Source organism: Cricetulus griseus, chromosome 7, assembly GCF_003668045.3.
Source record: "Cricetulus griseus strain 17A/GY chromosome 7, alternate assembly CriGri-PICRH-1.0, whole genome shotgun sequence".
In the NCBI taxonomy this organism is placed as follows: Eukaryota; Metazoa; Chordata; class Mammalia; order Rodentia; family Cricetidae; genus Cricetulus; species Cricetulus griseus.
Window position 1 is genome coordinate 13797621 of NC_048600.1, and position 22755 is coordinate 13820375.

Genomic DNA, 22755 nt, shown 5'->3' on the forward strand with positions numbered 1-22755 from the left:
AAAATGAAAACTATCAGTTTTAAAACTTGTTTTAAGTTGACCTTGAAGCAAACTAAAACAAAGCAGACAAACATCTCTACTATTCATCCTTAGTCTGAGGAAGAAAATTCAGATTTCTTCATCTGACACCCAAGTTCCAGCGTGGCAGGGGATCTGCCTGGGGTTTTTGATACAAAGAACCTATCACTGGCCCTGCCTCCCATCTGCCATCCATCCAGTTTGTAAGTTGGACCTGTTGGGCATCATAGCTACCTGCTTTCCCCCGGGGGTACCCTTCCTCCTGACTACAGAGAAAAACTGTTAACTTTTGTGTGTGTGTGTGTGTGTGTGTGTGTGTGTGTGGTGGGGGGGTAGGGGGTTGGAGGTGGAGAGGGTGAGGGGTAGGGGTGTGGAGGTGGGGGTGATGGGGTCCTAGGGATCGAACCCAGGACCTCGTGCATGCTAGGCAAGCCCTCTGACATGGAGCTATACCCTCAGGCCTTGTTAGCCATTTTTAAAAGATACCAGTTTCCAAATTCTATGTATTATATCATTTCCACCTGCTCCTTTTGATTCCAGTTCCCTGTGAAATTCTGCACCTCGTCATCTATTTTCTTAACCGTATTAATCACAGCTATTTTAAAGTCTAGATCAGAAAAGCCCAAGATCTGGATCCCCTGTGGGGTGTTTCTATTATGGAGATGTTCTGGGCTCTGACTGATGTTACCTCTCATCACAGAAGATTTATTTTTGCCTTCCTGAAGGCCGTCAGGAAAGCGGAAGGTCACCCTAATCCAGCCTGGGATTGGGCTGCTATGATGCTGGCGGTCAGACTGGGAGCTGTTCTATTTCTGGCTCACCCTTCCTCCTGCTGCCTAACCTCTCTGGGGTTCTGGGTGCAAGCCTGCTTCTTTGTTAAGGCCCTTCCTCTTAGGTGGGCTACTAAGTCCAAGAGTGTCTTCCATGGCTCACAGAGCTGTTAACGATTCTTCTTCCGGGTTCCCCACCTCTCAGTCACAGACTGCTACTTGCACTAGGAGGCTGCCCTGAGCACTGACTTGTGTGTGTGCTTCATTTCTCCCAGAGTTCCTGGCCCTCAGATCTTCCTTGCCTTGTAGATTGACCTTCACACTTATTTCCCTACCTTGGGGGATGGCAGAACCCTCCCACTAACCCCTCACTTTCTGCTTGCACTGTAGCTCTGTCATGCCTTGATCGCCAGCTGCTCAAGAATGAACAGGACTGAGTGTCACCTCTGTATGCTTCCCCCTGGGGGACTGAACCCCTCCAGTACTGACAACCTTCAAGTAGGTGGCTTTGGATTTTACTTCCAGTGGGAAGGCTGGCCTCTGATAGGCTATTCTGCCAACCCAGAAAACAGGGTGTAGAACTTGCTTCCTTAGAACTATGGGTGAGCAGGAGCCCTGTCTTTTCCACCCTGGGATTCCTAGCTGATCTCACCTGTAGCTTTCAATGCCAGCTATGCCCAGACATTCCCTAATGTCTGTCTATAGCCTGGAGCTTTGTAATGACCTAAGTCCTAATATCTCTTGTCATCGTCCCATATGTGCTGCATAGACACCACGAATAATGCATTTCAAATCTTGTTTTTCCATCAGCAACTCTTCAGCATTCCCTCCCTGCTGCTATCTGGAATCCTGAGGGTCACACACGGTTCATGCTCCCTCCCCTCCAATACACCATCCCTCTTGAGTTGTCATATGAAGTCATTGAGTCCCGTCTGACATGGACAACCTTGTCCCAGCCATCCTGTGGCTTACTCCGTAGTCTCCTCACACTTCTCCCCAGCACAGTCGCCAGTCACCCTCTGAGGAAGCGAGCCCTTGAAAACAGAAATAAGATTATGTCATTTCTCACCGTTACTCCCTACAAAGACTTCCCAGTACTTTTCACAGAGAGCTCTGATGGCCATCTGCCCCAAGCCATCTCCTGTGGTGCTCTCCTGGCTCTTGCCCTTGACTCGTCAACTCAACAGCCTTCTCTGTTCTTCCAGCACCTCGTTTCATTTTGGGGGTCCTTCCCACATTGTGGTGATATCTTGCTTGTACAAATAAAGCTAGTCTGAAGATCAGAGAGGGTGGAGCCAGCCACTAGTTAACCATAGAGGTCCAGAAGTCTATACAGACAGACAGGAAGTGAGATGGCTGGGTAGAGAGAGGATATAAGTGGGAAGAAACAGGAACTTGGTCTCTTTTCTACTGGGAAGCTTAATGAGGTAAAGGTGGGTTTGGTGTGCTCCTTATTCTCTCTGATCTCTCAGCATTTTCCTCTATATCTGACTCCAGGTTTTTTACTTCTTAGACCAATTAAGAACTCCATTTACACCACATGCTCCTCCATTCCCAGGGAGCACTTTCCCTCATGTCTGCCTCTGCTATTGTTCTCTTAGGTCTAGCTCGATGTCCCCTCCTTGGAGGAGCCTCCCTGAGCTCTGGATGAGTTATACAATTGTTATATTACTGCCATGCTATTCCCTGCTCTTTGGCCACGGTGTGACTCCATAGATAATTCAATGATCATCAACTCAGTTTCCCCTCGACGAAGTCTAACTTCTCAAGGCCAGCAACTGTGTCTGTCTTGCTCACCATTATCTCCAACACTAGTAAAGCACCTGGGACACCTCAGAAGGGTCAAAAATAACCTTGGGAATAAATTGATACTAGGCAAGGACAGGTAGGCACTACTCTCAAGCCCTAGCCACCAAGCAGAAGTACAGAAGGGAACACTCAGTAGAAAGGTAACTGGGGAGAATTAAGCTAACAGGTATCCGAGTGGGGCACATGGGGAGCTAGCACAATTTGGAATGATTTCTGAGGTTGTCCTCTGGCCTACACACACACACACACACACACACACACACACACACACACACACACATACACACACACGAGGGTGGGGGAGGGGTGGGGAATTCACTAGCTAAGACAGTGCTAATGTTGAGTGTGCAGCATGGGATAGGAGACCACAGCACAGAGGTCCAGTCCCAGGCCTGCTGCATGGTTCACAAGGTATTGGCATAGATAGGATCGATATTAGATCGATTCTGTGACATCCAGAAAGCAACCCACCCTTCAAGGTCTATAGACAAGGAGACAATGGGCTTCCAGGACCAGTCGGGCTATTTTACCCTGTGTCCCACCTTGGACCTCAGCCTGCTTCTTGGTAAAGCCGAAGTCCTCAAAGGCTGGTGGCTAAGGTTTGTCTATGACATTTGCAAATTAAAAGCTCAAGCCATTCCAATGACAGAGCATGATTTTGGAGTTCCCTTTCTTGTCACGCAGCTGCTCCCCGCTTTCTTGGTACCTTCTAGCATGGTGTCAGATGAAAGCAAACTCTGATACAGGACCATTTTTTAGGTCTTTTGAGAGTTGATCCCAGAGTTGAGAGACAGGCAGGAGAGAGGCTCCTAGTCCACCTGGAAGAGCTTGGACTTCTACCTACACCTGCAGGAGCCATAGAACTGTCTCTATGAAGCTCCAGCCAACACCCGGTGAAGGTCATCCAAAACCATCAGCTTAACTTTCAGCTGTCCTCTATACACAGCTTACAGAGATTAATTAATCAATTAATTAAGAATGTATTATGTGCCTGTATATCTGTGTTCCATACTGTTCAGTGGTGTCAGATCCCGTGGAAACAGAGTTACAGACAGTTGTAAGCCACCATGTGGGTGCCAGGAATGGAACTCAGGTCCTTTGCAAGAGCACCTGGTACTATTACCAGCTCAGCCATCTCTCCAGTTCTCAAGATTTCTTTTCTAATAGAAGATTCCAAGGCAGAAATTGAAGGTTGAAGAGCTCATGGGGAAATTCAGTCACTGGGAGATGGCTTAAGCTCACATAGACCTGTTCACGTGACAGTGCCCGAAACCAGGGTGTAATGTGGGGCACCAGAGCATCTGATGCAAGTTGGAGAAGGACAAGGCCACCCTTGTCCAGGGCCCCAGAACATTTCCTCTGTCCTCTGTCCCCAGCCTTTCATGCTCTTTGAATGTCAAGGATACTCACCCCCCCCCTTTGTTTTTCTCTGAGGAGGTTTTCCGTATCCAGTACCATTGAAGACAGGGGTGTGTTATCCAGGCTAAGAAAAGCATTGGGAAGCAAACAGCTGTGGTTCTCTAGCCAGTGCCTGAGTGACAGCAGGCTGGATACTGGGATGGAGTATCCTGAACCAGGCAAAGCAGTAGAAGTTTCTCTGTGTGGTAGACCCTCACAGCCTTCCTGATGGCATGGTCCGTCTCCTCTGTCTTCATCTGGCCCTGGGTATGTATATAATGTGTATTGGGTTTTTTTTTTTTCCTTTTGAGTCAGAGGTCTCTCACTGAACCCAATACTCACAGATCAGCTAAACTAGCTGGCCAGCAGCTCAAAAAGAAACTACATGTCTTCATTCAGGATCCTCCCCACTGCCTCATGACTACACCTAGCCTTTTTTTTTTTTTTTTTTTTCTCCCTAAACTCCTTAGATACTGGGAATAAGAACTCAGGTCCTTGTGTTTTCATGGCATACACTTTATTGACTGAGCCATATCCCCTGTCCCCTTCATTTACCCCCCAAAATATTTTGTCTACTTGCTTGTGTGTGTGTGTGTGTGCGCGTGTGCGTGTGCGTGTGCGTGTGCGTGTGCGTGCGCGTGCGTGTGCGTGTGCGTGTGCGTGTGTGTGTGTGTGTGTGTGTGTGTGTGTGTGTGTCTGATCCACAGCGCGTGATGTGTTGGAAAGCATGGGCTACTATGACAATGTAGAGGTCAGAGGACAACTTTGTGGAGTTGGTTCTCTCCTTCTGCCTCTCTGTGGTCTCTGAGACTTGAACTCACATGCCCAGGCTGACACAGCAAGCACCTTCTCACTGCTTGGCCATCTCACCAGCCCTTCATTTGCCTTTTTTTCTTTCCAGTTAATCGTTAATTTTTTTTATTAGTTCAAATTAGGAACAAGCTTGTTTCACATGTCAATCCCTTCTCCCTCTCCCTCCCCATACCCACACCCACACCCCTCCTACCCCCCCCACCTACCCCCATTCATCCACCCTCCACTCCCCAGGCAGGGTAGGGCCCTCCACAGGGGCTCCACAAAGTCCACCACATCTTCCTGGGCTGGGCCTAGGCCCTTCCCCATGTGTCTAGGGCAAGAGTGCATCCCTTCACATGGGATGGGCTCTCAAAGTCCCTTCTTACACCAGGGAAAATACTAATCCACAACCAGGGCCCTCCTAGAGTGCAGAGGTCTCCTCATTGACATCCATGTTCAGGGGTCTGGATCAGTCCTGTACTGGCCTCCCAGATAGCATCTGGGGTAGTTGTGTTCCCCCTTGTTCAGGCCAGCTGTTTCTGTGGGTTTCGCCAGCCTGGTACAGACCCCTTCGCTCTTCATTCCTCCCTCTCTGCAACTAGCTCTTCATTTGTCTTTTCACAAACTCTAGTCTCTGCTTCCTTTAGCCTTCCCTTCTGATTGTCAAATGTCTGATTTATGTTTTAAAAAGAAAACAGGGCTGGGGACCTGAGCCACTTATTCCAGTTCCCTACCCCTAGCAATTCTATTTCCCCCAGGCAATGGGAATAGGAAAACTAATGGGAAAAGTGTCCTAGAGGAAGAGGGAGGAGCCATAAAAGCTTAAATTTCAGGGTACTAACTGTCCACATTGCCTACACTTAGCCTTCTGGGTAATGTGTGCAGTGTGCTGAGGCTCTGGGAAAGCACGGTAGTGAACTTCGTATCAGGTGACAGGCTGCTAAGCCCTCTACATCCCATCTCTGGGGCATCAGGAAACTGCTAGCTCCCTGCACAATGCCATCAGACTGCGGAAGCCAGGAGCTCTGCCTTGGGCACCTGTTCGTGGGCTGAGCACCTGTGCTCTGCACAGTGCTGGACCAGTGCTATGATAGGGTGGAACTCTAGACGTCTAGACTCTGTGGGAAAGCAGGGCTCCAGCTCCAGATTCCCAGGGCTCTAGGGATGTTCCCAAGCATCCTGGTCTCTATCTTCAGGGACATTTGTCCCCAAGACCCGCCCCCCCTCCAGGGTGGGTTCCCACAGGTCTGCTACCTGCCACAGAGGAAATAACTAACTTCCAAATCACTAGTAGTCAGGGGGTGGTGTGGGTGGAGCCCCTTGGCTTAGATGGCTAGGCTGAGGAAATAGACCTGAATTCTCTCATTTACACATTTTCTAATAATATTTACGGTGGCTTACTTACATTCCAGGCACCGAGTTAGCACTTAAACATACCTTGTCATTTTTAAAATAACAGCTTTAAAGTATAATTGACGCATCATACAATTCACTCCCGTAAAGTATGTAACTTCACAGTTTTTAGGCTATTCTGAGCTGTACCACCATTTAATTTTAGAACATATTCTTGTACCCATAAAGAGACTCGGTCCACTTTGCAGTCGGTCACTCCGGGGCTCCCTGCCCCTGAGCTGCTGTAAACAACCAATCTACTTTCCGCCTTATGGATTTGTCCACCCCAGATATTTTAAGCAGGGGGAGCCTTTTATGACTGTTCTTAATGCATGTTGTTTCGTGAGACCATAGTTCACCCTTCGTAGTGCCAAGTAATATTCTACTTTATAGGTATGCACAGTTAATGGGCTTTGGGCTTGCATTCACTTCTGGCTTTTGGGGCTAATGGTGCTGTGAACAGTTATTTTTCTGTTTAAAGCAGCCATCCTAGTGGGTGCGAAGAGGCGTCTCCATGTAGTTTTGATTTGCAAGGCTACCCTGATGGCTAATGATGTGGAGGTACTTTTCATGGATTGCCAAGCCATTCACTTATCTTCCTGGAGAAATGCCTATTCATATCATTGGCCCATTTTAAATTTAATTTCATTTTAAGGCTTATTTTATTTTAAAGTGTGTGTGTGTGTGTGTGTGTGTGTGTGTGTGTGTGTGTGTGCAAATGCAGGTGCCCATGGAATCCAGAAGAGGACCTCTAATTCCCTAAAAGCTGGGGTTACAGGCAGTTATGAGCCACCTAATATGGGTGCTGGGATCAGAACTCAGTTCCTTTGCAAGAGCAGTAAGAACCCGGGGGCTCCTGACCACTGAGCCATCTCTCAACTCCACCCCCCAACTCCTGTTTTAGTTGGCTTATTTCTTTGTATTGTTAGGTTGTGAGAATCTTTTACATAGCTCGGATAACAATCATTTTCCAATGACTCTTGGATTTGACGAGACAAGTAAAAATAAATTAAGTTCGGGAAGGGGCTGGAATTTTAAGAATCTGTACAGTTCCCGGCAAGGTGACAGAAACCTACCTCAGGCAGACCCTGGGAAGTCAAGTCACGGAACCATCCTTCCTGGAGACTCTTCACTGTTCAATCACACCTCTTCTGAAATCATTGTAGCACCACAGGAGTCCAGGAGTACCATGGACTGGGGGAGGAACACAGGTTGGCTAATACATTGAAGGCAGAACCTTGTGTGGGGGAATTTTTCTTTTTCTTTCTTTCATTTTCTTTTTAAATGCATGGTCTTTTATTCCTTGAGCAAATGAGATGGTACATATAAAAGCATTTGGAATTGTAAAGGGATATGCAAATGTAAGGTGACATTCTTATTGCTACTATTGTTATTGGTGAGAACCAATAAAAGGCCCATCTAGGATGAAGTCACAGAGCTTTGGGGATGGGGTGGGGGAGGAGTGGACTAGGGACAGATGGGGGCAGGGAGGGTGAAAGCTAAAGGAGATGGGAGAGTAGCAGGGCTGGCATACTTTGGCTGTGTGTGTGTGTGTGTGTGTGTGTGTGTGAGAGAGAGAGAGAGAGAGAAGAGAGAGAGAGAGAGAGAGAGAATGAGAGACAGAGAGAGAGTGAGAGAGAGTGGGAGAGAAAGAGAGAGAGAAGGAGAGAGAGAAAGAGAAAGGGAGAGTGAGAGAGAGAGAGAATGACAGAGAGAGAGTGGGAGAGAAAGAGAGAGAGGAAGAGAGAGAAAGAGAGAGAAAGGGAGAGTGAGAGAGAAAGTGTGTGAGAGAGAAAGAGAGAGAGAAAGAGAGAGGGAGGGAGAGAGAGCGAGCCCACGAGCACACAGAGCACCTTGTAATTTCTACTGCATTCCTCCACGACCTGTAAAATTATTCACTTAATCTTTTTCTTTAAAAGGGCTCCTATTTCTTTTCATTAAAGAGCAATGTTTATAAAGGCACCTTTATATACCAGTTGTAAATGACAAACACGCATCATTTTCAGAAGGGAAGGTACCCTATAAAAACAAATGTGAAAATCCGTACAGTGTTATGCAGTTCTGGCTGGATTCCATTGCCTCCTGGGCCTGGAACACTGTCCCCATCTTCTCAACCTGGCTCAGCTCTGTCACTCAGGCTTCTGTTCCAATGGCTCTCCTTTGGAGGCTCTGGGATGTCCAACAGCTCCAGTGTTGGCCTCTGGCCTGGCCCTTGTTATCTGCCTCTTATTGCACTATAGCTTCCTGAGGGCTGTGGGTTCACATTCCTGGAGTGTGTCTGGGCAAGGTGTCATCTGTATTCTTCACCAGCCTCCCTCCTGGCCCTATAGGGGCTGCATGAGGAGCTGAGAGCTCTGAGCTGCTGGGTGGTTCTTTCCTTTGCTTTTGTTGCCCTCTTTCAGCAAGGGTCAGCTGATGCCAAGCTGCTGCACCTTGTATAATCAAGGCATCCGAAAAAAGACTGGATGGAGAAGTACATAGCTGCCAGGGTGGCATCTCAAAGATTCCCAGGCTGCCCTGGGTGTCCCAGACCTGCAGCTTGCTTACCTACCCCCAGAGCATCCCCTAACCTCACCAACTCTACAGTCCCCAGAGCAAGGGAGCAAGAAGCTCCGAGCATGAACCAAAGCAGCTTTTGGCAGATGCACATGAGAATTAGAAGCAGTCAAGTTTGGATGAGGTTTAGTAACTGCCTGCTTCCTTCCAAGCTCAACTTTAAAGCAATATTGTCTGTCCTCTCTCAAGTACTCAATTTGTACCAGGCATTTTGATTAAAAAACAAAAAAGAAGCTACACATTTGTTATTCTTTTTTATCCTTGCAATTTTAGAATTAGGGACTTTTTATAAGTCCCATTTTAGAGATGGGAACTGAGGCTTACAGTAGTTTTATGATTTGCTTAAAGTGACAAAATTCTGTCTTTAACATTTCAAAGTCTAGGTTCTTGATGACCACATGTAATAGCTATTGTCACTAGCTACAATTGGGCAACTCTGGCCTATAGCTCAAAGGCTACATGCATCCCAAGGCCCACAAAGTTATAAACTTACTTAAAATATTATGGGTGTCTCTCTCTCTCTCTCTCTCTCTCTCTCTCTCTCTCTCTCATTCTCCCCCCTCTCTCTTGCAACTTGACTGTACAGTTTTCAAGCCTGAACTTCATAGTTGTTATAATATCAAGGGGTTGGATGTGCCTGTCTTCTTGGTGTATATTCATGCCTCTGTAATGTTACCTCTAGTGACATCGGCTTCCAACTCCAGGGATGTGTGTGCATAGGGTGCGTATATAGAGAGCAGATATTTCGTAGAAGTTGATCCTAAGAGTTGTTCCTCTCTAGGGTCCAGTGACATGCCTGACGCTGGTGACTGTTCAGTAAGTGAAGGGATGAAGCTTAGGCTTCTTTCTGTTAGCATCTACTTGTGTGGAGGAAAGACAGGCAACAAATTCTCTGCAGAATTTCTAGAGAATTCACCACATCAGAGACCCAGGCTCCTCCCAGGACAGTCTGTGGCCTTCTATGTTATAGGCTGAAGGGACTCTTGTGTGTACCACGAGGGTGGGTATGCATAATATCTTGGAGGAAAACAGGGAGAAGATTTCTGGGGGACCCCAGAACTTTAGTGTCAATGGCAGCACTGCTTAGCTTCTCTGTTTTTGGTTTTGTTTTGTTTTGTTTTGTTTTGTTTTGTTTTTCTGATCTATAGTCTGCCCATTCTATCCAACTTTCTGTCCCCCCAAAAAATCAGAGAGTGATGTTGTAGTGTTCAGTCCATTTGCCCTTGGCCAGAACCAGAGCAGCTCCATGATAGGAGCCCTGACTTCTGCCCCACCTTGGTAGAAGCCTTTAACCTCATCTTTGTGTAGCGTCCCTTCATGTCTTCCAAATTTGAATGCACCTTCTGTTCCGATGGGGACTCAGTCTGATGATGTCCAGTGCCCTTCTGATTGCCAAGTCAGGGTCTATGCTTCTCCATCTCAGTAACCCACACCCTGCACAGTACTCAGGCTCTGGCTCTAACACTTAGTGACCCTTTTTTACTTGTCAATAATCACAACCTGCGTCAACTCAGTGAACCCCACAACGGTCCTGCAATTATTATCCCCTTGAAGAGGTAAGGGCACAAAGCATCACAGAGGTTGCGTAGCTTGCCCCAGGTCACACAGTAAGCACGTGGCCGGTCTGGGATTCCATCCCAGGCATTGTGACTCCCTGAGTCAACAGTCTTAAGACTGCTTTTTGGCCTGCCTTTGTTGTTTTGGAGGTGACGTTTCTTAGCCAGGGCACCAAAAGAACCCGTTTGCCAACTCGGGGGCAGAAGGTGGAATGCTGGTCACCGTAGCAACTGAATCAACGGACTTGTACCAGCTGTTGAGCCCTTGGGGCAGAAGTTGTACTGCTGGCAGGAGGAGGCTGGGTTGGCATGGGGCAGTGTTTGAGGTACCAGATGCAGTGGGAGGACCTGGAAGAGTACCAGGTGGGTAGTAAGGTCACAGATTTGGGACAGAAGTAGGGATTTCCCAGGGCAGGAGGGACAAAGAAGAGAACTCTTGCCTGAAGCTCAGGAGAGCAGAGCAGGCCGAAGTGATGCCTCTGCTGAACTTGTATCTATGTTGATTCAGACCAGCACTCTCAACCTCCTCACCCCCACCCCCTGTCCTAGAGCCCAGGGTGTTGTTTGGTTCTGATTGACTCTCCCAGTCTGGGCTACTTTACCTGCTTCCCACGACATGGTATGGTATGTACCATACCCCAGGAGGGTATGGTACCTCTTTGCCCTTGGCTACTACCACAGGCCTGCTCCTCCTGTAGGATGTAGTGCCTTCGTTTCCTCAACAGTACAATGAGAGAATGCCTTCCCTCTCCTGTGGCTCCATGCTCTTCCAGGGGCCACGATAGGGCTGGATCGAGTGACAGGTCACCTCTCTGATTTGTTGCAGGCTCTGACCTTCCTGACAAGAAATGAGATTTTGTGGTGAGTAGAGGCCCTGTCCTCCTTTCCTCTCCTTTGACCTGGGTTCTTTCCTGCTATGACACCACTCTGGCCCTGTGGTGTGACCTCCTGCTCAGAACCACACAGCCTGAGGCAGCATCTGGGATGGACAGGAAGTTGTGAGATTCCACTGGAATAGAAGGACACACCAGACCTGGGCTGCAATGCTGTTACTACCACCGAAGGCCAAGGTTCTTCATAGCTGCTGGGATTCCTTGGGATAATGAGGAAAATGAAGAAAGGCTTAGAAAGTGTAGGTGAGCTTACTTGTGCTAGTCACTGGTTTGGTGAGCTTGGAAGCATTACCGACACTCAGTCTGCTACCTAGCTCCCCAGCTCCTTCCAGGGCCTGCTCTGGAAGGAGAGAATGTGTTCCCAAGCAGGACCCTACCCTGTGGGAAAACTCTTGGCCAAAGACCTCATCATCCAGTATGGAGATGTGACAAATGGCTTCATAGAGCATGGGTGGGATGACTAGGATAGATGTGTTTGGTTAGAGCCAGGTGCTCAACAAACATGTGTTGTGTGCAAAAGTGTGTGGTGTGCAGATGTGTGTGGTGTGCAAACAGATGTGCTGTGCAAAACTGTGTGGTGGTGGTGTGTAAACATGTGGTGTGCAAACCTGTGTGGTGTACAAATGAGCTTTCCAGGACACTCTCAGGAGTGTCAGTAAAGATGGGAAAGGGGGGACCATTTAGACACTGTCCTGGACACACACCCCTTGACCTCATTGGCTTAACCTTCCCTCTAAGCTCACACCCAGCCTGAAGGCCACAAACATTAGACTCTCTAGGCACAGTAGGATAACTAGATGACAAAGGGCTCTGGTGACCAGAGACGATCTTGAGGCTATGTTACTATTTATCTACTTTTTTTCTATATTGGGAACCAAAGCTAGGACTCCATCCATGCAAGCCAAGGACTTACGACTGAGTCACACTCTGAACTCACTTTTTTGTATAGAGGAAATAAAAGGCAAAACTCCAAACTCACCTAATCCCTATTGATGTTTTCTAAGAAGTGATGCATTACATAAAAAAAAAAAAACGAGATGAAATGAAACATTTAGATATGACTAGAAAATTCAAATTGGCCCCATGTTCTAAACGAGAACAAATGTCTCCGTTCTCTCCTGTGGGCACTTCCTCTTGACTCAGCTCCTGCGCACCCAGTTTATTACCCAGGCTCTCAAGAGACTTATCCACACATGGACCTTCATGAATCTCTCACCCATTCACATCATTGCTTCCTGTGTCTGCATCCTATCCCTTTTGTTCTGTACCTTTGCCTTTTTTCTTTTAAGTTGTCCTCTTTGCCACCCGTCCTTCTTCAATGGCTCCGGACCTTTCCCTTGCTTTGATGGACTGTAATTCAATACCAGATCCCGGTATAGATACCTAGCCTGTGGAGTGGTTGTGATGGTGATGGTGAGGACTTGGGGAGAGAGAATGTGGAAGGTACCCATGTTTTCCCTCTTGAGCATTGGTACCCCTATTCTCCTTTGCTCTGTGTTAGCCTCCTGAGCATGAGGTCTGTGAAAGCAAGCTATCCTTAAGGGCCCTTCCTATCTGAACTGACCACCCAGATCTTCAGGTGGCACCTAGCCACATCCTCTTTCCATCCTACTTCCATCCCCATCAAAGGTAGCTATTATGGTTTTGAATGTAAATGTGCCGGCAGGCTCATGTGTTTGAACACTTGATCTCCTGCTGGTGATGCTATTTCAGGAGGTTATGGAACCTTTAGGATGTGGGGCCTCACTGACAAGTGTAGGGCTGTAGAAACAGATCCTGAGTGTTATGGAAACTTATACTTCCTGAGCTCGTTGCTTCTTAATCCACTAGGATTGACTAGGCCAACCCCTAAGTCCCTGTGGCTACAGACCCAGCATCCCAGCTGCCCACCCCAGTCTCCATACTTTTATCCACCATGAAGGGCTGTATTCCTTCCAACCATGAACCAAATAAACTCCCGTAAGTTATTTGTGTTAGGTACTCTGTCAGAGCAATGAGAAAAGTCATTAATACTGTGTCCTTATGTAACAGCCCTGGCAGAAATGAAAATATTTTAATGAGACAGTGTATCTCTCAGTCCATCAGACTATTTAAACAATAGATCCCAAAGCGGTAGGAATTTCCTCTAGGAACCTCATGCTGGGAGAAGGAAAAGGCACAAGCCATAGGGGGAACTTGTCCCCTTGAAAGAGGTTTCACACAGTTCTATCAACTTGTCAAACCACCTTACAGAATGAGACTTGAAAAGCCCAGATAATGATGGGTCAGTGGTGGGTGAGACCACACCTTGACCCTCTCTCTCTGCTGAAGATGACTTGCAAAATGATGGATCCCTTTGTCCCTCTTCTCAATGTGGCCATGTTGAATAAACCTGTTTCTGCTTTGCACTATTAATGTGGCTCTTTTAATTGGCTTATGAAGCACAGGTGACTGGACCAAGCTTGGGACACAGTCTGTGTGACCCCCCCCCCCCTTTGACAACATTTCCCCTGGAAAAGGTGCAGCTTTAACTGTTCAAATGTTGCTAGGCAAAGCTTTGCATATGCTCAGACCTGTCCCGCAAACTTCTCTTGTAGCTCTTCCTGGCTCACCATGACTGATGGCTTCATTCTGGAGCACAATGTGTCCATGTCTCACAGGCTAGTTCTTGCAAGGAGGCTTCTACCTCTGAGGCCATGGAGAAGAGGAATGGGTAACTGTTGGGTGGAAGATACCTGCCTCATGAAGATATAGTGGAGGATATGGTGCTTAATTCCTACTCTCCATCTGTCTCCACACTGCACACCTTCAAGTAAGATGGACAAGAGTGGGGAGGGGCAGAAACTCCAAGATGGAGGGGTGATACTGGAGAGGGTCCTGCTCCTTCAGTAAAAGTGATACCCCAGCTCAAGGATATCATAGCTTGAGGAACAGTTGAAGATATGGAGAAGGGTCTCAAATGACAAGATGCTCAACTGCTGTGGTTCAAAATGAAAAAAGATACTTTGACTTGATCATTCTATTCGAGTCATGATGGCCCAGGAAAAACCGGTGCTGATTCACCCACCCAGTTGGATGCTGTGTTGAGTGGCTGGAATTTCCATGGAGAACCTTAGAAGTATAACGTTCAAGATTATAAGATTAAATTAGGAAAGCAAAGGGCATGGAACTTCCAGTTAATATGGAACATGGTGTATCACCCATGTCTGTTCCCTCTACCAAAGGGAGAGTGAAGACATGTTTTTAAAAGAAGAAATAATCCTGTAAGCACAAAAAGAAAACCATATATGAGGAAGGAAAGCCAACAGAAATAAGAGAAGTACCAAGTAAATAGTCCCTGAACCAGACTTAGCTGAGAATGAAGCTGAAACAACCCTATCTGTAGGGTCTGGAGTGATAGACTCAAAACCCAGAAAATCCAAAGGAGCTTGGAATGCCCTGGTACAGTCAGGTGAGAACAGAAAGGGAGGTCGAGGGTATCAGGCAAGTCTACCTCTTGCCCTGTGATCCACTTGGGAGTCTTGCCTCATTCTATCCAGTGGAGGAGGAGCTCACATCTGGATAAGAGTTATAGCCAGGCTGACTGCTGGGGCCACCAAGAGCAGGGGGATCTTCCACTCAACCTGCAAAGTCTTGCTGAAAGTCTGGCTTGAAGGCCAAGGATCGATGCTACATGTCAAGAGTGAACAAAAGAGCCTACGTGTATGATCCTGCCTTCATGACATTTCAGGGTGCCAAGATAATGGGGAAAAAGGGAGAGGAAAAAAAGAGTCCATACACAGTGGGTATATGGAATCAGAACAACTCTGGGCTTACACTGGGAGACACAAGTCCTTCAAAATTCTTAGGAAAAAAAATTTCCAATATAGAATAAAGTCCTGGATAAACTATCAATCAGAAATGTAAGTGGGACAACAATATTTTTTACATGCATTTAAAAAATATTTGAGGCAGCTTTTTGAGGACCTGCTTTGCTAAAATTAGTAATCAAACTGGAAGAAAGACAAAGGACCTATGGAAAAAAGGATTTTACCATAGAGAATGGGAAAATTAATTACAAGGATGGCGAGAAAGAGAAAAGCTTGAGCAGAACAATGGAAACAGACCTGGAAGAGAGTCAGTCCTTTACAGCACTGTAGAAAGTTTGGCAAATGAGCTAACGATAGGCATGCTACAATCTAAGAAAAAGAAAACAAAGCAATGGTTAACTCTGGGAAAAACAAAGGGCGTCACAAAAAAAAAAAAGAAAATGTAATCATGTTACACAGGGAAATCAGCTGAGAGCAATGCTTGAATAATAAATAAAATATAATAGTAATACGGTAAATACAGAATATCGATTCAGGCAAATTGTTTTAAATTGGGACATTGGGAAAGGAGACTTATATAGAGAAATAAATCCTCTTAATAGGGGCATGTCGCAGGATAATGTCTATAATGAAACGGTACTGACAAGTGCTAGCATTAGTACAGTACTTAGAAGTGTTGTATAAATATTAAGAAAAAAAACAAGAGGAAACAATAAGCTGTTTGTAAAATGCCTCTGGAGAACAGGGTAGAGAAGTGTGGGGTGAGGAATATATGTCATCCTGACTGTAGGCTTTATAAGTGCTTATGTTTTTAGCCTATTGCAGCATATTGCTTTGGCAAACTAGACTGAGAGATACAAGATGCTACTGGTCTCCGAGGTGAGGGATGTTTACACACAGAGACGTAGGAAAATACCCAGAAGGGTATACACAGACTGTCGACAGGCCAGCTCCTCAGAGGCAAGTTGGGACTTGAACATGTCTGAGTTAGCGGTGCATCATGGGTAAAGGGAAGAAACGGCTTAGATATTGATGCATAGTGTGGGCTCAGAAAGTTCTTGGCTCACAATATGTGGAGGAGAAAGGGTCCCCATGAGCTGAGGTCCAGTTGGACCACACCAAGCCCCGGTCACTTTTGAACAGTTTTCCCTTAAGTGGCCTCAATGATAGTCCAGTTGAGTTGTGGTGGTCCACTGATGGAAACCATGAGGAAATCAATAGCAGGTGGGAAGGCAGTGAGTCTGTGTGAGACGTCTCTCCTTATTCATATGAATAAGCACACAAAGGCCGAGTCACCAGGCCCACATATACTGTGACTAGAGCCCTTTGGATGAATCTATGACATTCTAGAATCTCTGGAATCTGTTGAAGCATTGTTCCTAGACCCTGTTCAGGCTGGTCCATCCACTGTTGCTTCCCTCCCTCCCTCCCTTCCTTCCTTCCTTCATGTTGAGGACTGACCATAGGGTATCACACATGCTAGGCAAATGCTCTGCCAAGCCTCTTAGGAAGCAACTCTTTCTTCTTAGCCTCCTGGAGACTCCACAGACTTTCTAGTCTCCATCCCTTGTTCTACCTATTACTCCCCTCACCCCCGGGGGTGGGGGGCTCCCTGGAGCAACTGAAACTCCAGCACATAGAATATTACAAGTTTTTTTGTTTGTTTTTCCCTGGGAGCCAAGAGCCTGGGTTTGAGGCTCAGTTCTGCTTCTTTATAGGTATGTGACTGGACCTCAATGTCCATACCATAAAACAATGCCAGGGGACTCAGCAGCCAATCTCACAAAGTTGTTGTAGGCCAAGGAAATGGCATGTCATTGCGTGAGCAATGTGCACCCAGCTCACAGCTCGGGGCTGCGTGCACACAGCTGTTGCTACCATGCTATTATTTCCCTTCTGCAAAGGAGAAAACTGACCCAGAGAAAGACACTGATTCTCACAGGGTCACACAGCTTGGAAGTAAAAATCTGCATATTTGGACCCCGGAGCCCAGAGCCTATCTGCATGTTTGGGTTCCTGAGCCTAGGCAGAAACCAAGGGCTTGCATCTGATCTTGGTCTTGCAGGTCTGGGAGAGGCACCCGGAAGCTTGTAGAACCTGCTCTTTGTCCTGGGTTTGACTAAGAACCACAAGGCTTAGTGGGGCACAGAGCCATTTACAGATTCCCTACAGGGTTTGACAGAGCCCTGTTTGAGACCCACTAAACTAAAAGGTCTCAAAGGCAGCAATGGTGTGATGGCAGAGATGGGTACAGACTTTCGGAGCCACAGATGCCTCACTAGAGGGATCCAGGCAGGGGGGTCACCATGACACTCATTTCTCATGAGAAACTGAGGCTGTGGGAAAGGGAGAGGAGGGCAGAGAAAAGGGGGGTCCAAGGTCACATAGAGAGGTAGCTACCAGCAAAGTATGCTCTGAGCCTTTCTCTCGTCTGGGAGCCAAGCATGGAAGTGAGCCCCACCCAGGCTGCCTGGCTGTTGGCAGGCTGAACGTGTGAGTTTCTCAAATGGCTTTGACTTTTGAGTCCATTAGTGATTAATTCAGAGCTCCATTTCGAGCTGGCTGATCCATATTTGGAGGAGGAGAACATTCTGTGGCAGCCGAGATGCAGCCGTGATTCATCTGTGGACAGCTGGTCCCTGTGGCCGTCTGGGAAGGCATGGAGTCTGGGAAGGGCTCCATTCAGCAACCTTGCCCAGAGTTGGGAATGGGTGCACAGTGTCTCACACCTGTGGACCCTTCGAGGGGAGCTAGCACAATGCAAATAATCCATTTTAGGGTTCAGTCATCCACTCTTGTTTCTTCCCAGTTGTATGGCCTTGGGCATACTAGGTAAACTCCTCAAGCCTCAGTTTACCCAACCACAAAATGGTCACTTACACCTCTCCCACAGGCACTATTGGGAAGATTCTAGGAAGTGATGTCTCTGGGTATGCCCAAAACACTGTGTGTGGTCAGAAGAGGGGTGATGACAACTGTAGGACCTTCCCAGCCTCCCTTCACTGGACTTCTGGGTGGAACCCTGATGTCTGCAACTCACACTTTACCATGCACACCCATGTGACTTTAGACAAGTCATCTACCTCTGATTTCTCTTCTGTAGAGGAGTGGTCCATACCTTTCTGGATCCTGCCTGTAGTATGGAGAGAGGAGCAGTCACCCTAGGTACACACCACAAGAATGACTAGGAGGCTTAAGCTGGGGAGATGGCTCAGTTGGTAGTGTGCTTGCCATATGAGCATGGGACCTGAAGTTCAGTCCCTAAAACACATGAGGAAATGCTGAGCCCTGCTTTTGACTCTGAGGTGACAAGACAGAGACAGAATCTCTACTGCTTCCTGGCCAATAGTCTAACTGAAATGGTGAGATCTGGGTTTAGCAAGAAATCTTGTCCCCCCAAAATAAGATGAACAGTTGTAGAATAAGACAGTGGACATCCACATTTTGACACATGTATTCTTGATACACACACACACACACACACACACACACACACACACACACACCACACACTCACTCACCCACACCTAGTGAAAGTTAGTCTGTCTTTTGTTTGGATGTGGTGGTTGGTGCACACCCTTAATTCCAACACTTTGGAGGCAGAGGTGGGCAGATCTCTATGAGTTCAAGGCCAGCTTGATCTACAAAGTGAGTTTTAGGCTAACCAAGGTTATATAGTGAGACCTGTTTGAAAAAAGAATAAAAGGAGCCAGATGGTGGTGGTGCATGCCTTTAATCCCAGCACTCAGGAGGCAGAGGCAGGCAGATCTCTGTGAGTTCGAGACCAGCCTGGTCTACAGAGTGAGTTCCAGGACAGCCTCCGAAGCCACAGAGAAACCCTGTCTCAAACTCCCCCCCCCCAAAAAAAAAGAAAAAAGAAAGGAAGGAAGGAAGTTGATTTGCAGCAATTCTAATAATGATAGTGACAAAATCTTTCCTTTTGCCTATGACTGCACTAGCACCTTCGAGGTCAGCAGGAAACTTCCAATAGGAACGGTTTTTCTTTCTGCCTGTTGATTTGAGATGACCTTTCTCCCATCCCTACATCTTTTAGAATTCTCTCCTAACCTCTGCACACCCTGCTCTCTTGGCTCCCTTTTATACTTAACACAGAGCCTCTGGGGACAGTTCAGGGTCCCTTCCTAGATTGGCAGGGTCAAGGCTCTCTCCATGTGTCTCCAAGCCCTGGTCTACCTCCCATTTGCCAGGCCCTCCCAAGTCAGCACAGAGCCTGCCTGGAAAGGGCCTGCCTCCAATTGAACAGGCAGGAATAGAACCCATGTCTCTGGTCTCTGGTCTCTGTCCCACATTTAGGAGGGAAGAAAAAGATTCGCATGGGTTTGTCTGTCTCATTAGTCAGCATCCCAGGAGGATGAAGGCAGTATCCTCAACCACAGTCCTGGGATGTGATGGAGGATGGAGAAACATTACAGAGGCTGTGGGAAGTGTCTAAACACCAACCGTTCTTCCCCAGGGCTGAGAACCCCAGGTGCAGGTTGGAACTGCTGCAGTTGGCCTCCTGGAAAGGCAAACTCAGCTAAGAGCTGAGCTGAGCTTGTGAAGACATGGGAGATGGACCCTAACTATTCTCTCATGGCCTCCAACTTCCTGCTTGGGCTTTCCCTTGGCCCCAACCCATTTGGAGAGTTGAAGGCCAAGAAGCCGGTCAATAGGTAGAGACCAGCCTCCCAGCGTGCAAAACTAGACAGCATTGTGAACAAACAGAATCTTGGCTCAGTTTTTCTCCACTTGTCCATGGCTGAGATTTACAGGATGCTTTCCTAGTTAGTGAGCTGTGACAAGATGAGTGGCTAAAAAGGGAGCAGAGGATGGCTCTGCATTCTGTTGTTGGGCACTGCTGTGGGCTCCTCCTCTACCTGATTCTCTGGTCAGAGAATCACCCCTGAATTCTTCACTTAGTCACAGGTCCCTAAATCCCCACAGACTAAAATTCATCTGCGTTTATCTGGGGATGTCAATGGAGGGACTGTGAGTTATTCATTCCAGACTGAATTAGATTGCTAGCTCCTGGCACTCAGTGGAGATTAGAGGTTTGATGCAAGAGAAAGGCAGAATAGAAAAGGAGTGGAGGAGAGAAGGATAATTTTGAAGCATAAGGGGATCATAAAAGAGGCTGGCTGGAGGACTAGTAAAATGACTTAGCAAGTAAAGTACTGACTGACAAGCCCGGGAGCCTGAGTTTGCTAACTGGGATACACATGGGAGAAGGAAAACTAGCTTCCAAAAGTTGGCATGTACTCGTGTGTGTGTGTGTGTGTGTGTGTGTGTGTGTGTGTGTGTGTGTGCTCGCACACGCGCTCACGCACACACACAACAGATGCAATAATAATAATTAAAATGACGCTGGAAAGAAAGCTTGAGTGAGGTAAGAGGGCTCCCTCCATCTTTCTTTAGCTGGAAGTTCTACAACAGCCAGAAGGAACTGTGTGCCAGGTACACAGGAGAACCCAGAGAGGAGATAGGGACTTAGGTCTATCCTCATATAAAAAACATATTTTAAAGCATATTTACACCTTAACGCGCGCACGCGCGTAAACACACACACACACACACACACACACACACACACACACACACACACACACACGCACACACACGCACGCACACACACGCACGCACAAGTGCACGCATGCACTTCCTTTAACTTACATTGAACCTGCACTGCAAGAGAAGTATTGATGGCTTCAAAGGACAAAGCATTAAGTAAGTTGCCCAAGACTGCTTTGCCCAGTCTGCTGTCTACCCTCTCCTCCATGGGCTACCACAGTCACTGGCCTTGTCGTCCTAAGAGCTTGCTGGTGGACAGAGCCTGCAGCCCAGGATGGGGTTTGAAGAACAGAGGCTGAGAGATCATCTTTTCTTTACCTGGGGCAGGGTTCCTTCTTATCATTTGTTCAGTGGTCATACAGCCACACGACTCCCTGTCTGTCATTTACAAAGATCCCTGGCTACCTACAGATGGAGAGGGGCATGATAAAGGCGAGAGGCAAACCCTTCAAGTTTTTAGTCAGCAGGCACTGCTTGTTGCCAGCTGTCCAGCTTGGCTGTCAGCTTTAAGAACTGCCAGTATATGGGTTTTGAATCTGGCTCTCGTGTTCACCAAGTGACCTCTTTTCTACATGCTGAGGATGAGGGCATCTGGATGTCCAAGAGGGGACCCAGATGTCTCTATCTGTACCTGAGGAACTGGGAGGAGCCATAACATGACAGAAGTTTCTTCCTGTGGTAGTCTTATTTTAAGCTGTGTGACTTTTGTTTATGCTGCATTTGTTTAACTCAGTGAAGCTGTGATTCTTTGCTTGTCTAAAACACCTGATGGTCCTAATAAAGAGCTGAATGGCCAATAGCAAGGCAGGAGCAAGGATAGGCTAGGCTGGCAGGCAGAGAGGATAAATAGATGGGGAACCAGAGAAGGAAGGAAAGAACAAGGAGAGTAGGATGTCAGGTTCCAGCCAGCCACCTACCCAGCCAGCCACCCACCCAGCCAGCCACCAAGATACACAGCAATCCATAGGGTAAAAGTATGATTTACAGAAGAGAACAGGAAAAGTCCAGAGGCAAAAGGTGGACAGATAATTTACATTAGGAAAAACTGGCTAGAAACAAGACAAGCTAAGGCAGGACATTCCTAACTAAGAATGAGCCTCCATGAGTGATTCATTTGGGAGCTGGGTGTTGGGACCACCAAAGAGAAAAAAAACAAAAACCATCTTACCACACCTGCCCGCTCTGACATCTGTGAATGAACACTGTGGAATGCGGTCTGTGTGACACAGCACAAAACAGCCACTCTGCTTTCCTCGTTGCCAGCTCACAGGAGGATTGGGGGGTGCTTCTTGTTCTGTGTCAGTCCACACTTACTCCCCTTTCCTTACTGAGACATCCCTACACACATGGGCAGGGTTCTCCACGCCCCCCCTTCATTCCCATGTGACCATTCTGCCTCTCTTCTATTCAGCATCCATGACACCTTCCTGAAGCTCTGCCCCTCAGGCAAGCACTATAAGGAGGCCACACTGACTATGGACCAGGTCATCTCTCTTCCTGCTCTGAGGGTGAGTCCAGGATGGGGAGGGGCTGAAGGTTGGGCACAAACAGAGGGGCACTTCCATGTTGAGTGCTAAAGATGCTCTGGGATTTCCAGGCAGAGGACCCATCAGGACGTGGCCTTCAAAAACTTCTCACACATATCTGTCTTCCCTCCATCCCTCATCAGACCTAGGCAGACAGGTGTGCTGACAATTGCCCTCTCTTAATTGAGGGACCCCCAGCCTGGGCTGTGAGAGTTGCCCCAGGTCTCCCTGTTGGAAGGTAATGGCCCAGGTGGATGCTCTCACTGGCCCAGTAACAGGCTTCCCACCCCCAAGCTTGCCAGGCTCTCCTGAGAATCATCTTGTGACCCTCCTTTTGGGGCTTGCCATCTACTCCACCCCTCATTGACCCCAGAGACCTGGCACCATCTCATTCCTCTGCTGCCCTTTGTACCCCAGATGTTGTGAGTAGGAGGGTGGGGGGTCCCACACAGAGCCATTGGGGCCTTGAGGAAGCCATAGGGCTCCTTCAGGCCATCTGCCCAGCCTTCTTCTGCCCTTCCTGTCTTTGCTCATGCCATGTCAGAAAAGTAGGGCTCTTCTAGAGGGGCTGAGAGCTTCCTCAGGGTCTCCTGTAAAAGGCCAGAAGGAGAGAGGCAGGGAACCTGAAGATTGTCCCCTAGCCTGCCTTTGTCCATTTCCAGGTGTTCAAAGAGAGCACTTTGATT

General features: G+C 47.6%; 1 long non-coding RNA gene across 1 annotated transcript in view; it reads left to right on the forward strand.

Moving 5' to 3' along the window:
- Positions 1–22027, forward strand: part of LOC118238134 — a 31295-nt gene extending 9268 nt beyond the window's left edge. The window contains exons 2-4 of the long non-coding RNA XR_004770767.1: positions 4035–4262; positions 11121–11155; positions 21955–22027. This is a non-coding gene — a long non-coding RNA (uncharacterized LOC118238134). The remainder of the gene's footprint in view (positions 1–4034; positions 4263–11120; positions 11156–21954) is intronic.
- The last annotated feature ends 728 nt before the right edge of the window (positions 22028–22755 follow it).